This window comes from Trichosurus vulpecula, chromosome 2 (genome assembly GCF_011100635.1).
Source record: "Trichosurus vulpecula isolate mTriVul1 chromosome 2, mTriVul1.pri, whole genome shotgun sequence".
NCBI lineage: Eukaryota > Metazoa > Chordata > Mammalia > Diprotodontia > Phalangeridae > Trichosurus > Trichosurus vulpecula.
In genome coordinates, this window is record NC_050574.1 from 322,563,516 (window position 1) to 322,578,422 (window position 14,907).

Consider the following 14,907-nt stretch of genomic DNA (forward strand, 5'->3'; position numbering starts at 1 on the left):
TTCATATAATTAGTATATTTTTCTCTAAATTAAGATATTTTTACTTTATCTGGAAGATGAGAGAAGATTGCCTTTGTTGGTCCTCTAAATTAAACTGCAGGGCAGAACCACTCCCTGATGTGTTATATATATATATATATATATATATATATATATATATATAAAATATACATACATATACACACACACATAAACATACATATTTATATATACACATATATATATACACAAATATATATGTTTACCTAACTGGTTTGATCAAGAGAATTTTTGATCCAGACTCAGATATACATCCAAGTAAAATACGTTTAATTGTCTAGGACATGTCTGAGTAAATTTCACTGCCCTTTACATACTTTTGTTATTCTTTTTTACAAAAATAAGTTTTATTGATGCCTCTTATTTTTACATTACAATCACTTTTGCCTATTGAAACCTCACTTCTAACAAGGAAAAATGGTTAAACAAAATTCACCATAATGAACAACATTTCATACTTACAATCTCCTACCTCTCTGTTGAGAGGAAAGAGGTGTATTGCATCATCTGTTCTTCAGGAGTAAGATTGCTCTTTATAAATAATCAGAGTTTGACTGCCTCTTTTTGTTAGCATAATCATTGTGCATATTGTTCTCCTGGATCTGCTTTCTTCACTATGCATCGGTTTGTAAAAGTTTTATGCTTCTCTGAATATCTGACATGATTTCCAATGGCTTTATTTATGGCTACCCCCTTTTTGCCTATGTTTTTGTTGCCAGAAAAAAAGTGCTACTACAAATATGTTGGTATAGGTGTGACTTTTTTTTTCTCTTTGAGCACCTAGGGGCATAGCCTGGTAGTGGGATCACTAACTCAAAGGGTGTGAACAGCTTAGTGACTTTTTCCCCACATACTTCCAAATTGTTTTCCATAATGGTTGAGCCAATTTATAAATACTTTTGTCACAGCCCCACTATGTATTTGTATTCCTGTCTTACTCCAGCTCCTCCAGCATTGACTATTTCTATTTTTTATCATCCTTGCCACTTTGAGAGGTATTAGATTAAACATCAGAGTTGTTAAAATGAGCATTTCTCTTATTGTTGGTAATTTGGAGTGCTTTATAAGGTTATTTATAGTTTTAAATTATTTATTCAAAGACTGTTCATATGTATTAGAGAATGGTTTTTATTTTTAGACACTTTTATCAATTGCTTAAATATATTGAATTCCAGATTTTTTTTATCAGAGATAACTGATGCAAAGATTTTTCCACTTATAATTTGTCTTCTCCTGGCTGCATTGATTTTGTTCATGCAAAAGATTTTTAATAATTAGAAGAGCTAACGTTTACATCGAACTTTAAGGTTCGTAAAGTGTTTAAATATCATTATTTCACTTTATCTTTACAAAACCCCATGAGGTAGATCTTGCCTTTTCATTTTATAAAATCTTCTATGATCACTTCTATCCCTTGTTCATTTAAGGATTCTCCATCTAGTCATCATTAAGATAGGTGTCTCCTATTCTTCTCTAAATTTTTATAATATAACATTTTATTTTTAGATCACCTATCAATTTTGAATTTATTGTGGCAAATTTTCAATATGCTTGTCTAACTTCTGCTAGGCTACTTTCTATTTTTCCCAGAAATTTTTCTTTCAAATAATGGGGGTTCCAAATAGTTTGTATACTTCAGTTTATCACACACACTAGACTACTGTTTTATTGCACTGAGATTCTTATCCAATATGTAACACTGATATGCTTTTCCATTTTTGAACTGCCACAAAAGTTTACATAGTTATAGTTTTCAAATAGTTTTGCAATCTGAAATTGCTATGCCCCATTATTCCTGCTTTTGCTGCTTGAGATTCTAAAAGTTTCATTCCTACAAATCATTTTTGACACTAGTCAATGAATAAACATTTATTATGTGCCTATTGTACAGCATGTGCAGGACTAGGCAATAAGGATATAGAAGCAAAATTGAAAAAGTCATTGTTCTCAATGATTTTACATTCTATAGACAGAGACATGTATGGATGTATGTGTATGTAAAACACATCAATAGAAAATAAATGCAAGGCAATTGTGAGGAAGATATTAGCATCTGAGAAAAGAATTAGTAAGGTCATATATTGGATCTGAGTTTCTAGGGAACTAAAGATTCCAGGAGGTACATATGAAAAGGAAGTGCATTCTAGAGATGATGGAGAGCCTGTGCAAAAGCACAAATATTGGAACTGAAAGAGATGGAGTTGATGAGGAACAGCAAGAAGGACAGTTAGGATGGATTGAAGAATGTGTCGGTGGGAGTAATGTATACTAAGGCTGAAAAGATAGGTTGGAGCCAAGATATGAAGGCTTTAAATGCCAAACAGAAGAATTTTCTATATTATTCTAGAGGTAATAGAGAGACCCTGGAGTTTATTGAACAAGAAAGTGCCATTATAATACCTGTGCTTTATGAATATCACTTTAGCAGTTATGTGGATTGAAGAGAGGAGAAACCGGGGCCAGAATAACCAATTAGTAGGCTACTACAATGATCCAGGTGAAAGATGATGAGGACTTGAACTAGGGTGGTAGCCATGTGAGTGGAGAGAAGAAGATAAAATATAATGAATGTTGTAAAGGTAGAACTGACAAGATTTGGCAAGAGACTGATTATAAGGAGTGAAGAGGAATGGAGGGGTTAAGGATGGCTCCATGGTTGTGAACCTAGATGAATGAAATAATGGTTGTGCCCTAAAAAGAGATGAGATGTTTAGGAAGAGGGTTGAGCTTAGTGAGAAGGATAATATTTTTTGCTTTGGACAAACTGAGTTTGAGATAACTGTGAGACAGTTCAATTGGTGATACAGAACTGTAGTATAAAAGAAAATCTAAGATGGTATATATATATACATATATATATATATATATACACACACATATATACATATATATACCTATATATGCATACACACACACACACATATATATATAGATATATATATACTGAGTCATCTGTGTAGAAATGATACTTGAACACATGGTAATTGATGAGTTGACCAAGGAAAGAAGTGCAGAAAGAAAAGAGAAGGGAACCCAGGACTGAGCCTTGGGGTATACCCATGGTTAGAGAGTAGAATATGGATGAGATCTAGTAAGGAATATTAAGAAAGAAGAGTCATGGTCAGAGAGATTAGAAGAGAATTAAGAGAAAGCATTGTAACCAAAATCCAGGGAGGAGAGAATATCCAAGAGGATAAGATTTTCAACAGTATCAAATGCTACAGAGATATGGAAAAGGACTGAGAAAAGATCACTGGATTGGGTGATTAAGAGATCATTGCTAACTTTAAAAAGAATAGAATCACTCGAGTTATAGAAGCCAGATTGCAAACAATAAAGACATGAATTAAAAAATAGAAGCAATGAGTGTAAAATGTCCCTTTCCCCACCACCCCCAAGAGTTTGGCTGGGAAAGAAAGGGAAAACAGAAGATCATAGCAAAATAGTTGAAGAGCATGATAGGTACAAGAGAGGATTTTTTTTAAGGATGGGGGAGATCTGACCATGTTTATAGGCAGCAGGGAATCAACTAGCAGAATGGGATAAACTGAAGACTAAAGAGATGGGATGATTGTGAGGTCAATGTGGCAGAAGATTTACATGATGATTGGGGAAAGGGTATTAGTTTTTCCAATTCTATAAAGTAAACCTGTGTCATTTTGATTAGTAGATCACTAAATCAGTAAATTAATTTAAGTAATATTATTATATTTATTATGTCAGTACTGCCCAACACTGAACAATGACTATCTCTTCAATTATTCAAAGTCCTTCATTTCTCTAAAGAGCATTTTGTAATCATATTTACATAATATATAATATAATATATGCCAGTATAAATTTGTCATGTAGATTCTCAGATATTTTATTCATATTGGAGTAATTTTGAATTGAAAATATCCATCACTTCCCTTTGTTTTGTTAAAGTGCTGAATAGAAATGCTAATGATTCTTGTGGATTTGGGGTTTTTTTATCCATTTAATGAAACTATTAATCATCTCAATTAGTTCTTTGCTGACTCTCTGGGGTTTTCTAAGTAAAACATTGTGTCATCTAAAAATATGTATTGTCTCTTCTCTGCCAGTGTTTGTGTCGCCTCCTTTTTTAAAAATATAATATGCATTACATATTCAATATTTTGTATAATATGTATTAAATAATTTTAAAGTAGCTTAGCTCCTTCTGGAAGCTGATTGGCTACCTTAATTATTAAGAAACAACTGATTTCTTCTTACCAACAAACATAAACACATATATCCTAAATTAAACAGATAACTACAGTTTTTCCATATTCACATACGAATTTAATATTCAATAAATACCCTTGGAGCACTATAAACAACTGTTATGTTAGAGCAGCTTGAAAATATTTAAAATAAAAACAAATGAATTCATATAATAGCTAAATGACCATTTAACAAAACTAGAAAATGATAAGCAGGGGTTGTAAAAAAATTATTTTAAATGTTCACAAAGCTTACACAACCCTGTAAATCTCTCCTTTTTCAATAGTGTTCTTGTGAGGGAAGCATATTGTATGATAAGTGAAGCCTTCTATCACATGAAGTAATGAGCAATACTGAGCCCAGAGAATTGAGAATGAATATACATACCCTTGAAGTTCATTTCTTGCATCTCTTCTCTGAAACTCCTGTGTCAGAGCTGCTGCCTTTCCTAATCAAAATCCACTGTGGCAGAAATCAAAAGAGGGAGCTATATATTTCAGTTTCTATCAGCCATGTGAAACCACTAGACTCTTCCTAATCAAACATTCTTCTATCAGTTTACTTTTGGAGGAAGAGGATGGAACAGTGATTAATTCTTTAACTTTGTTATCCAAGCTAGGTTTTATGAATTAAATTTGTATCCAGATAATTTCTTAGAAATAATTGATTTTTTCAACTTTGCCCTGACAGAGCTTCAAGTTACACAAATCTCAGTTTATCCTTGAAATTCCTAGGAAGAGTACATCTTTACAAGAAAACCCCAGTTTGAAACCAGCACTCAAATAGTAAATTTAACATACTATTTAAATAGTAATGAAAAATGGATTCACCACAGTATTATAATTATAGAATTACATTTATAAACAATATGTTAATAAGCAAGTAATTAGGCTGTGCATTTCTTGAGAGTCCGCATGATTATTTATATGTAAATATGAATTACATATATGAATTACAATCTCAACTATTCCTCTCTTTCAATATAAATTCTTCTTTGATTTGTATCATTTTTATATAAGCAAAGCACAATTGGTCATTTGATCTTAAATGTATCTTATAGATTTATCACTTGTAGCTCTATAATTAGGTTATAAGGGGAAATGGTATTATATCATATTTGCTCTTGCTAAATAATGCCATCTACTTTAACTGAATCAAATCTGTAAATTATGCCCAAAACATTTATGAAATACAAGTCCCATGGAAACAGAACTAGAATAAGAGTGGGGTTATAAACACATGTAAACATTTGTAAAATGCTGATTTTCAAACTTTTAGAAATCAACATATGTTTTTATAGTACTTATTCAACCTACCCTGAGTTTGAGCTCTTGTATAAAAGCAGGGCTGTTGATTTGAGTGAGTCTCAACCAATAAAGGGAAATTTTGAAAGGCATTTATTGAGCTAGAAAAAAACATAGCTTGCTATGTCAAGTTATGGGTTCTAGAAAAGAGCTAAGGATGAGGGGGGCAGAACCAAGATGGCAGCTGAAAAGTAGGGACTAGCATGAGCTCCCTGCCAGGTCCCTCCAAAAACCTATAAAAAATGGCTCTGAACCATTTCTAGAACTGCAGAACCCACAAAAGAGCAGAGGGAAGCAGGGCTCCAGCCCAGGACAGCCTGGATGGTCTCTGGGTGAGGTCTATCCCACATGGAGCTGGGAGCAGAGCAGAGCCCAGCGTGGGTGGCGCAGACCAACCAGACCAGGAGCTGGGCAGATCGGGCCCTAGTGCCCTGAATCAGTGAGCTCCAGCAGTTACCAGACTTCTCAAACCACAAACACCAAAGACAACAGAGAATGTTAGTGGGAAAAGCTGCAGGAGTGGAAGGAGTTCGTGGTTTGGCTACTGCCCCGGGGGCAGCAGATGTGGTGCAGCTACAGAACTACAGCTGCAGTTGCTTCTGGCCCCAGGCCCACCTGGTGGGAGGAATTAAGTGGCAGATCAGAGCAGGAGTGCACAGCCTGCTGAAGATCTAAGTCCAGTCTGGGTTGGGGGTTCTTTGGGAAGGAGGAGTGCTGGTGTGGCAGAGCTGGCATATCCCCCCAAGATTGGAACATAGAACTCTTTAGTCTACAAGCAGTCATACCCCGCTGAAAAACTCAAGGGTCAAGTTAGTTGGTCAGGAATATGGCCAGGCAGCAAAATATGCACCCAGATTCAGTCTCAGATTTTGGAATCTTGCTATGGTGACAAAGAAGACCAAAACATACAGACAGAAGAAGTCAACAAAGTCAAAGAGCCTACAACAAAAGCCTCCAAGAAAAACATGAACTGTCCCCAGATCATGGAAGAGCTCAAAAAGGATTTGGAAAAGCAAGTTAGAGAAGTAGAGGAAAAATTGGGAAGAGAAATGAGAAGGATGCAAGAAAACCCTGAAAAAACAAGTCAATGACTTGCTAAAGGAGACCCAAAAAAATGCTGAAAAATACACTGAAGAAAACAACACCTTAAAAAGTAGACTAACGCAAATGGTAAAAGAGTTCCAAAAAGCCAATGAGGAGAAGAATGCCTTGAAAGGCAGAATTAGCCAAATGGAAAAGGAGGTCCAAAAGACCACTGAAGAAAATACTACTTTAAAAATTAGATTGGAGCAAGTGGAAGCTAGTGACTTGATGAGAAATCAAGATATTATAAAACAGAACCAAAGGAATGAAAAAATGGAAGACAATGTAAAATATTTCATTGGAAAATCCACTGACCGGGAAAATAGATCCAGGAGAGATAATTTAAAAATTATTGGACTACCTGAAAGCCATGATCAAAAAAAGAGCCTAGATATCACCTTTCAAGAAATTATCAAGGAGAACTGCCCTGATATGCTAGAGCCACAGGGCAAAATAGAAATTGAAAGAATCTACCGATCGCCTCCTCAAATAGATCCCAAAAAGAAATCTCCTAGGAATATTGTCGCCAAATTCCAGAGCTCCCAGATCAAGGAGAAAATACTGCAAGCAGCCAGAAAGAAACAATTTGAGTATTGTGGAAACATAATTAGAATAACCCAAGATCTAGCAGCTTCTACATTAAGAGATCGAAGGGCTTGGAATACGATATTCCGGAGGTCAATGGAGCTATGATAAAAACCAAGAATCACCTACCCAGCAAAACTGAATATCATGTTCCAAGGCAAAATATGGATTTTCAATAAAATAGAGGACTTTCAAGCTTTCTCAGTGAAAAGACTGAATAGAAAATTTGATTTTCAAACACAAGAATCAAGAAAAGCATGAAAAGGTAATCAAGAAAAAGAAATTGCAAGGGACTTACTAAAGTTGAACTGTTTTGTTTACATTCCTACATGGAAAGATGATGTGTATGATTCATGAGACCTCAGTATTAGGATAGCTGAAGGGAATATTCATATATATATATACATATATATGTGTGTGTGTATGTTTATGTATATATATATGTATATGTCAGTGTGTATGTATGTATATATGTATGTATATATATATATATATATAGAGAGAGAGAGAGAGAGAGAGAGAGAGAGAGAGAGAGAGAGTGGGCACAGGGTGAGTTGAAGATGAAGGGAAGATATCTAAAAGAAATAAAATAAAATTAAGGGATGAGAGAGGAATATATTGAGAGAGGCAGATAGGGAGAGATAGACTGGGGTAAATTATCTCGCATAAAAGTGGCAAGAAAAAGCAGTTCTGTAGGAAGGGAAGAGAAGGCAGGTGAGGGGGAATGAATGAATCTTGCTTTCATCAGATTTGGCCTGAGGAGGGAATACCGTACATACTCAATTGAGTAACTTACCCCACAGGAAAAAAAGGAGGAAGAAGAAGATAAAAAAAGGGGGATGATAGAAGGGAGGGCAGATGGGGGTGGAGGTAATCAAAAACAAACACTTTTGAAAGGGGACAGGGTCAAGGAAGAAAATTCAATAAAGGGGGATAGGTTAGGAAGGAGCAAAATACAGTGAGTCTTTCACAACATGAGTATTGTGGAAGGGTTATACATAATGATATGCATGTGGCCTATGTTGAATTGCTTGACTTCTTAAAGAGGGTGGGTGGGAAGGGAAGAGGGGAGAGAATTTGGAACTCAAAGTTTTAAAAACAGATGTTCAAAAACAAAAAAAAAGTTTTTGCATGCAACTAGAAAATAAGATACACAGGCAATGGAGCGTAGAAATTTATCTTGCCCTACAAGAAAGGACGGGAAAAGGGGATGGGAGGGGAGTGGGGTGAGAGAAGGGAGGGCTGACTGGGGAACAGGGCAACCAGAATATATGCCATCTTGGAGTGGGGGGGGAGGGTAGAAATGGGGAGAAAATTTGTAATTCAAACTCTTGTGAAAATCAATGCTGAAAAGTAAATATATTAAATAAAAAAATGTGACAAAAAAAGAAAAAAAAAGAAAAGAGCTAGAACCTTATAAGATACTACCACTAATAGTAGTCGTAGTAAGAATCATAACAACAGTCATTTATAGAGTGACTTACAGTTGGTAAAGCACTTTTTTCATGCATGGAATCATTTAATCTTTACAACAACCCTGTGAGGTAAATAGCACATATTTTACTGATAAGCAGGCTCAGAGAAGTTAAACAAGTTGCCCTGAATGACATAACTAGTAATCTCAGAGTTAGAATTTGAACTCAGGCCTTCTGAATCTGAATTCATAATCCATAATCTGAATCCTGTTTCATATGGCATGCTTTTCAAATTACTCACCATTCTGATCCCCCTCCTCTGTAAGTTGCAAATTAGCCACGTCCTTTCTAAAACATGGTTCTGGGAAGTACACACAGTATACCCCAGATGCCATCTGATGATCAAGGCATAATAGAAATATTAGCTCCCTTTATTTGAACAGATGTATTCTGTCATCATGAAATTATTAACGAAACATAAAATTGTACTAACTTTTCCAACAATGTTGGATTGCTGTTGTTGTTCAGTTGTTTCTGACACATAATGACCCCACTTGGGGTTTTCTTGGCAAAGACACTACAGTGGTTTGCTATTTCCTTCTCTAGCTCATTTGACAAATGAGAAACCTGAAGAAAACAGGGTTAAGTGACTTGCCCAGAATCACATAGCTAGTAAGTGTCTGAGGCCAGATTTGAACTCAAGAAAATGAGTCTTCCTGACTCCAGGCATGGTACTCTATCCACTGTACCACCTAGCTAACTGATTGTTAGATTACTGGTTGATACTGAAATTGACATGAGGTCAGGTAAACCCTCATTTTTTTTACTATTTCTAAACTAGATCTTTCCATAATATACTTTTACAATTGATTTTTTGAGATTAAGTGCAATTTATCCAAGCAAAATTGTAAGTTATTGGTTTGGTCCACTTTTCTCAGCCTATCAAGATCATCTTCAACTTTGTTTCTCTCATCAGAATGAGGTGTGCTGCCCAAGCTACTATGATCTAATCTCAAGTAAACCTAATATATACATAAAGTGTTCAAATGTATGGATGAGACAAAAATTGAAAGACATCTGTAAATGCCTTTAGAAAAATATTTCTTAATGTCTGACATAGTATATATGTTATGGCATGGTTTAAGAAAGGGCTTATCAAATAATAAGTTAATTTCTTTTGACCTCTAGCATAAGGAATGGTAAACATTCACTATATAATGCAAATGGGGAAAATGCCAGCATGTAATACCTAAAATTGCAAAAATCCCCTCTGGAGAAAGATAGGAATACATTAAACTAAAAATTAAAAACTATGTCACCTCAAGGTGTGTCATCATAGAATTATAGGAGAGGGAAAAGAAACACCTAGTTTGCCTTTGATGAAGTCAAATCACCTGACCCAAACAAAGTTCATCCTGGGGAACTGAAAGAACTGGCAGTTATTATTGATAAACCATTGTCAGTGATTTTGAAAGATTGTCGAGGAGAGAAGTAGAGGCTCAGAACTGTAAGAGGGCATTAGTGCAGTAATTTTCAAAACATGGAAGAGAGTGAAATCTGCAAATTATAGGCCAGTGAACTTGACTTTGGCTCCTGGCAAAATTCTATAATGCATTATAATGGGTTGGTTAGTTAACATCTATTAAATCAAAATCCTAAAGAGGCAACATAGCATCGTAAACAATAGAAAGTGCAACACCACCTAAAAAATAAGACGAGAACTAGATCAGTCATTAGCAAGGGTTCTCAGTGAACAAAGATAGCTGGTACTACAAAAGATAATACAGAGAGTTCAATTACATGATTTGGAAAGATTTTGTATAAATCCACGCAATGAGCATGATAAGAAAAGCTGTTGATTAGGAAAAGATCTGTATATAAAATGTAACTGATAAAGGTCTGATTTCAGACCAAGGGTCATTTTGTAAGGGATAAGTAGTTAAAGGGTATAATAATTGCAACATCAAAAGCAAAAATTAGCACTTGAATAGTCTTTTAAAGTTTTCAAAGTGCCTTACAAATGCGATGTAATTTTTTTTTCTCACAGCAGCCTAGTTGGATAGATGCTATGATTTTATCCATTCTACAGATGAGGAAACTGAGACAGGCAGAAATTAAGTGTCTTTTCCAAGGTCACACAGCTAGGTAGTGTCTGAGGCTGAATTAGAACTGAAGTCTTCTTGACTCCAGGTTCAGCACTGTATCCACAGTACCACAGTACTTAGTGCCTCTAATGAACAAACAGTTTGGTCAATCAGACAATCAATAAACATTTATTAAGTACCTATTGTGTGCCAGGCACTGTGCTATGTGCTAGGGATACAAAGAAAAGAAAAAGATAGTCCCTACCTTCAAGGAGCTTATATTCTAACAGGGGAACAACAACATGTTTTTTAAAAGGCTGAAAAGGAGCTGAGGGGGAAAAGAAGGGTACCCAACTGGGGAAGTGGAAGAGAATGATGAAGTCCTGCAGGAGTCCTATGGGGGAATAGAAAGAAAATAAAGACTTTAAGTGGAAAATGATGAAATTGGAGCTCTGGTCTCCATCCTTAAATGGAGCATGTATGAGAAGTTCTCTGATGTCTACACTCTACCCTCTCTCATCACAGGGAGGAAGGGGACCCAAAAATTGAAGGTACTTCAAAGGTCTTATTTTCAGAGTTGGTTTGATTGTGCAGGAAAATGACTTTCTGGAGTTTCATGATGAAGTCCAGGATAGCAGTTCATTCTCAAAAGGATTATCTACTACTAAAAACCATATGAGAGATGGCTCCAAATCACTAATAATAAGAGAAATACACATCAAAACAACTCTGAAGTTTCATTCACTTTTCCCCTCAAAATGGACAATGATGACAAAAGATGGGGATAGTCAGCTTTGAAGAGGATATGTTTAGGCAGTCCTTCTAACACACTGTTGGTGGTACTGGTCCAACTATTATAAAAGGGAATTTGGAATCATGCTCCCAAATGTTTAAGATTTTCCTGTCTATTGACAGGAAAAGAGATTTCACTGCTAGGTATATATCCCCAGAAAGTTAAAGACAGAAAGAAAAGTCCAATACATACTAAACTATTCATAGCAGCACTTTTTATAGTAGCAAAGAAATATATAAAAAAAATCTATCAACTTTGTGGATAGCTAACATTACTACACTCTAAGAAACTATAAATATAAAGAATACAGAGAATCAGGCAATGAGTTATTGGAACTGTTTCACAGTGAAGTAAGCAGAAACAGGAAAAACAATATGCACAATGACTAAAAAAGAGTAAATTTTAAAAAAAACAAAAGAGAAAACAATGCTGTGTAATTGTAATGACTCAACTTGGTCATGAAATGCATCTACCTCCCTCTTTTACAGAAAAAGAGGACTATAGATATGTATCATTGCTGATAATATCAAAGCTTATTGGTTCACAGATTTAGAGCTGGAAGGGTTCTTAGAGCCCACAGAATCCAAGCCTCTCATTTTGGCAATGAGGAATCTGAGACAGATAAATTAGATGACTTACCCAGGGCCACCCAGCTAATAAGTATCTGAGGCACATAGCTAACTAAGCTTACTGGTTAATTTTGCTGAACTGCTTCTTGTCTCTTTCTATTCTATCCTTCCTACCAGGGATCATTGATAGGCTGGGGGAGATGGAGGTGTGTGTTCAGAAATGAAGATAATGTAAAAATAAAAGACATTGATAAGAATTTAAAATAGGCCATGGCAGACCAATCTCATTTTTTCTTTTAACAGAGATACTAACTAGAAATCAGGATAAGGCTGAGGATATTGTTTATCTCTTCTAGTAACATTTTTTAAAGTCTCTGATATTATTCTTGTGGGCAAGATGGAACAATGAGAACTAGAAAATAGTTCAATTAGGTAGATTTAGGAATGCTGGAATACTCAGACCCAAAAAGTAGTCTTCAATTATTTTATTTCAATTTGGTTGGAGGTCTCAAATGAAATACCCTAAGGATCTGTACTTTAACTTTTAGACCTGTATTTTTTAGATTTATCTTTAGATCTAACTTTTAGTCTTTTTTATTAATAACTTGGGTAAAAAGGTATGGTTGACATCTTAGATGACAAAAAGTTAGAGGGGTTTAGTAACATGTTGGGTGACAGAGCCAAGATTCAAAAGCATCTCAATAAGCTAATATTAGGCCAAACTTAGTGAAATGAAAGTTAATAACAATAGAGATGAAAGCTTACTTTTGGTGTAAAAAAAAACCCAGTTCTGCAAATACAAGATAGTAGAGACATGATTAGCAGGTTTTCTAAGAACAATGTAAGGCTTTGAGGAAAGAAGAAGGGGGGAAAAAGTATTTACTAAAGCACATACTATGTTCCAGGCATTGTACTAAATATTTTACAAGTATTATCTCACTTGATTCCCACAACTCTGAGAGGTTGGTGCTATTTTATCCCCAATTTGCAGCTGAGAAAACTGAGGCTGAGAATGATTGTTTTATTTGCCTAGGGTCACACAGCTAGTAAGTGCTGAGGCTGGATCTGAGCTCAGGTCTTCCTGACTCGAGGACCAGCACTCTAGGCAGTGCACCATCTTTTCGGTGGACTTCAAGCTCAATGATAAATAGTGTGATATGACAGCCTAAAAAACTAGTGCCAGCTTAAAGTGTATTAAGAAAGGCATAGTATCCTGGATGAGAAGAAAAGTCTTTTTCTACTCTTCCCTAGTCAGAACAAATTTGGAGCATGTGTTTGGTTCTGAGCACTATATTTTAAGAAGGATGTTGATAAGCTAGAGAGTTTTTAAAGAACTAGGAAGGTGAAGGGCCTTCAGAACAAGTCATTTGAGAATGTGTAGAAGGAAATTGCATGCCAACTCCTAGACACAAAAAAGGAAGACTAAAGCCTTTAAATAACTGAAGGTCTGTCATGTGGAATAGGGATTAAACTCATTCTCTTCACCCTTTAGGGTAGATCTAGAAGAAAAGGGTGGAAGGTGCAGAGAAGTGTATTTACGATTCAGGAAAGGAAAAAATCTTCCTGATAATTAGGCTTCTCCTGACTAATGATTTTCGAGCAAGGACTCCATGATCACTTGTGGGTCATATTGTCCTGAGGATTCTTGTTCAGGCCCAGGTTGAACAAAATGACTTCTGAAGGTCCTTCCAACTTGGAGATTCTGATTTTATGATTTTAAAACTTTATGATGGAGAATCTAAAAATTTGTTCATAGACATAAAAACTGAAAGTGTCCATTCAGAGCATAGACTTTTAGAGAGAGAAGTGGCTTTAGAAATCATCTTGTCAAGAGATGGAACCAAGATGGTGGAGTAAAGGCAGGAACTCATCCAAGTTCTCCCAAATTCCCCTCCAAACAATATTAAAATAATGCCTCAAAACAAATTCTGGAGTGGCAGAACCAATAAAAGGTCAGAGTGAACCAATTTTTCAGTCAAAGACAACTTAGAAAGTCAGCAGGAAAGGTCTGTCACACTGAGGCGAGAGTGAAGCACAGTGTAGGCTGCACCCAGCAAGCCAGTGGCAGGCTTTGGGACTGTGTGCATCAGCAACAGCAGTGGTAGTATCTTCCAGAGCTCTCAGATCTCAGATGGTAAGGGGTCTGTCTGGACAAGTGGCCAGAAGAAGATTACAGGGGACTCTTTGCTGGCATGGCATACAAGACTCTGTTGCATATCCCATATGCAGTTCCAGACACAGTCCCAGGATGAAGAGGAGTACTAGCACACTAGAGCTTGCAGCCACAGGGGAGCAGAGACAGTGCTCACAGTTCCAAGGCAGAAAAAGGGTGCTTGTGGTCACTCACAGACCGGAGCGCAGGCCAGGAAAGCATAGAAACATAACACAGACTATGGAAAGATAGGAACATACCCAATTAGTTGAACTATAAATTGACCCAAATATTGTGGAAAACAATTGAGTATTATGCCAAGAATGTGACCAAAATGCTTATTATAACTTTTGACTCAGGGATCCCTCTGCTAGGCATACCCCTATCTTTCCATAGCAGCTAGGTGGCCCAGTGGATAGAGTGTTGGGCTTGAAGTCAGGAAGACTCATTTTTCTGAGTTCAAATCGGGCCTTGGACACTTACTAGGTGTGTGACCCTAGGCAAGTCACTTAGCCCTGTTTGCCTCAGTTCCTCATCTATAAAATGAGCTGAAGAAGGAAATGGCAAACCACTTTAGTATATTTGCCAAGAAAACCCCAAAAGAGGTAGCAAAGAGTCGAATACAACTGAAAATGACTGAACAACAATGGCCTTCC